The sequence below is a fragment of the Macrobrachium rosenbergii genome, chromosome 6 (assembly GCF_040412425.1).
Source record: "Macrobrachium rosenbergii isolate ZJJX-2024 chromosome 6, ASM4041242v1, whole genome shotgun sequence".
In the NCBI taxonomy this organism is placed as follows: Eukaryota; Metazoa; Arthropoda; class Malacostraca; order Decapoda; family Palaemonidae; genus Macrobrachium; species Macrobrachium rosenbergii.
This window is the reverse complement of record NC_089746.1, coordinates 59452663-59456511: the sequence shown is the minus strand read 5'-3', so window position 1 is coordinate 59456511 and position 3849 is coordinate 59452663. Positions and strand designations below refer to the sequence as shown.

The 3849-nt window shown below is 35.0% G+C and overlaps 1 long non-coding RNA gene across 1 annotated transcript in view; it reads right to left on the bottom strand.

Annotated features, from left to right (window-relative positions):
• Nucleotides 1–2406, bottom strand: part of LOC136839633 (uncharacterized) — a 228419-nt gene extending 226013 nt beyond the window's left edge. Inside the window, exon 1 of the long non-coding RNA XR_010853422.1 lies at nucleotides 2355–2406. This is a non-coding gene — a long non-coding RNA (uncharacterized lncRNA). The remainder of the gene's footprint in view (nucleotides 1–2354) is intronic.
• Nucleotides 2407–3849: the final 1443 nt, after the last annotated feature.

Sequence of the window (3849 nt, the reverse complement as noted above, 5' to 3'; positions counted from 1 at the left end):
ACCGGTCTAGATGGAGAGTAAAGTGAAACCCTAAAACTGGAGAGTGCTGAGAAAACGTTTGAAATTTGAGTGAAAAACTTTGAAACTGGAAATGATTCCTGGACAGTTAGTTACCCATGTCTCTGTACTGGCGGAACGAGAGAAAAATGAGGTCATCGGTAAGACAAGAGATGTATTCAGTGCTAACTCAACGGATTATACGAAAGCTGACACAGTAGTCATCTTAGTGACTTCATTATCCAGTCAAATACTGGGTAACAAAACACAGACTCCATGTTTACTTCACAGAGATCTTTCCATTACACAACGCCAACAGAATAAACGACCATTTTCCGATAACAGATCTTTAATATTCATGGAATATCGGGGATTCTGTGCCTATTCCGTGGAGAAGCAAAGCTGATAAGTTAGGCTTCACGAAATTAAGTTTTATCCTTTTCCTTTTGAAAGAACTAGAAAAGGTGTATTTTAATAATTTTTCACGGGTTTTCATTACATTGCTGGAAATTATATGTTGATGTTCCCTTTCCTAGAACAGAGTAAAATTAAGATATTTCAGTTTATCCGTTTTCTATTTTTCTCTTTATATTCTATGTTACGATACTCATAGTTAGGATATACTATTGCCAATCTTCTCATGAGTGCAAGGACTTTGTTCCAATGTATTCTTTTATCATCGTTTTTTATGTTTCTGAAAATCAAACATCATTGTTCCCCGAAATGTTATGTCACGTTATGAGTCAAATACTTGATGTTTTCTTTCACTATATTTTCATATGTAACTTAAAACTCATACTCTATTGTTTTCGGTTTCTATATAGTCCAATTATTAGGCTTATTCGTCTGTGAATTTTTATTCATTAAGTTACTGCAAGTTATTGTTTATTTTTACTTATTTTTTTACTACTACATAAACAACGTATGTTATTCGTCTTCTAGGCTCTTACTTGAGTGCAAGATCAAGAAAAAAAGATCGTCTTTTGAAAAAGAAGTCCATTAATTGCTTTAGATTAACCTGGCCTTATGCCAGCACTGTCCCTTACCCAAAGAACGCCCGTATGTGCGGTAAGGTGTTAAAAGGAATAGAAGGTCTGACGTTATCATATGAACTCACTCTACCCCCGAAGGGTTTGTGCTGTCAGATGAGACAATCGATGTTGGGAACCGAGAAACAAAAAACGGGGCGGGGGCGGGGGGGGGGCGGATGTAAAGGCAGAGGTATTTAAAGCTAGTCCCTTGAAAGGAAGTATGTTCGGGATTCACGAAAAATTATAACAACATTGTAGGTTTTTTTTTCATTTTACGCTACGGTAAATAGTGTGGAAACGAAGGAATTCTACAAAGGATCACTTTACTGAGACGTAAGTCATATTCATCTTCTGGATAATTTATTAGAAACCCGTATACTTTTTCTATTTACATAATTAAGTAAACACAGCGACTTCCCATCCTCTCTCTCTCTCTCTCTCTCTCTCTCTCTCTCTCTCTCTCTCTCTCTCTCTCTCTTTAAACGAATGATTATAAAAACTCTTTCTCAGTCTCCTGTACGCGAGTAACTGATACTTTGTGTGTTCATGTGTAAATGGGTGTTTTCGTTTTATGTAATGAAGTTTGCATCGCAAATCTGCTTTCCATAATATTATCACGAAAATCTAATCCTATATTAAATTATAAATGAAGGAGAATTCTATTTTTGTTCGAGAGAGCCCTAGCGTCAAGGACCGGAGGGTAAGAAAATCAAAGGCTAGTATCTGAATTATCCCCTTAATAGATGTATGATTCGTTTGAATAAATATAAATAAAATAATCACTCAGTAAAAATCTGTTTCTTCATCGGCTTCATTGCATATAACATAATCTGACCTTTCGGTTAACCCAAGAAGAAACAAATATATATTTATGTTGACGGAAGGTTGTGGTATATGTTCTTAGAACATTTAAATGAAGGCTGAACTGAATTTTATGAAAGATGACGGATATATGCAGTGGATGATATTCATGGGCGATATAACTTTTGAGTAAAATTAACTCAGAGCTAAAGATTTACAGAAAGAGAAAGCGTCTAAGTGCTTAAACTAATCCTTCCTAACCATGATCAACTGGAAAAGGTAGCATAAGGAATGTATTTTTCAAGTCGCCTTCAGCTCTAGTAACACTCTCCTGAGATATCCAAAAACTCACTCATAAAAATAAGGATTTTCCGCGGTTGGAACGGCTATATATTCCAAGGGCATTAAGCGGTTTTTTATCCCTAAATTTCTATAACTGCAATTCTAAGAACTGGTATACCCATACCTTTCAAGTTCTTAGCGACCTGGAGCTCAGAAACTGGCGCCATCATTTTTCGTACTTACATAGGAGCCACTGGTGATGGACGCCGGCACTGGGCTGGACGACGGCAAACCTGAAGTGAAAGGGGAGTTACTTAATTATGTATATAAACTGGATTTGATTATATAGTGTTATGCTGGTATTTTTCAAATGGAAAACAGGCTTATCCTGACAAAAAAATTTAAAAAACGAATGACATATTAAGAATAGTTTGAGACTATTTTGATCTAATTAACTTGAACAACTCATACCTGGAACATATTAGGATTAAATGATTCAAAATTAAATAGATTGTTCTTCGCTGACCTCTTATATCCTCTACAATGTACACTGCAAAATATTTCAAACCACATAAGAAAAAGTTCATTAAAATTCATGTTAACTCTAGCGTCTTGTCTAAACCAATGTAAAAAATTGAATGCATTTGATATGACTGAATATATGTAAATATGATATTATTTTTTTTAAGTGTTGAGTTTCTCCCTTATCCTAAAAAAACAAAAACGCGTCTTTAAATTCTGAAAGTACAAGTAGAACATAGAATTCCACACAAATGCCGTTGACTTACAGAACTGGCATTCGTAAGCTTATCGAATTCTAAAATAACAGGCAATCTTCCCGTATGCTTTGATAATTCTAAAAGATACGTAGCTACCTTGCGAAATTCACAAGAATGGGTCGTTCCCTTGCAGAATAATTCTCCATTTTGTTGCAAAGGGAATAACGATCTCGTTAACTTTCTAACCCCAAGGAGGTTTAAAGCAGCTTCTGAAAACTCTTCATCAGGCCTAAAGTTTATACTTTAATGCAAGCTCCACATTCGCTTCTCTGAACTCTTTTCTCGGGGTCAAAGGCAGGAAGGAAGAGAGAGAGAGAGAGAGAGAGAGAGAGAGAGAGAGAGAGAGAGAGAGAGAGAGAGAGAGAGAGAGAGAGTTTGGCTGACAAAGTACAATTTAAATGAATTTTGTAAGCAATCTGTATATGCATACATTTACATTGCAAACACACAAACACACACACACACACAAACACACACATACACACTGCCAGTTCATTCCATTGTTAAAATTTGAAGTCTCGTGAATATTCACATACTTATGCAAACTTCCTTTTCTTTATTTTGTTTTTATTTAATATCTGTTACATTCATGACGTTAATGACAATGGCCCCAATGCCTGGGGTCTGTGTGAATGTAAACCTACACATATTTCTTTTTGAACATTCAGAAAACACTGCACATCGTAGGTTTAAGGATTAACTTTCATATTCATAATAAAGCCGAGAGTTCCGCATATTCTAGGAAAAATTATCAAATTATTTCTGATATTTTTAATAGAAATTTCTTTTAATTGGTGTCATTAGAATGTTATGGCTTTTGTGCAATGTGTGAATATAGATATACTTTGATAGAAATAACTTTCTTTCACAAAGAATCAGTACGTTTGATAGCCAAGATTAGATATGGAATCACTGAATATATATTGGCCTTTAAATTATGGATTTGTGCAAATTGTGTA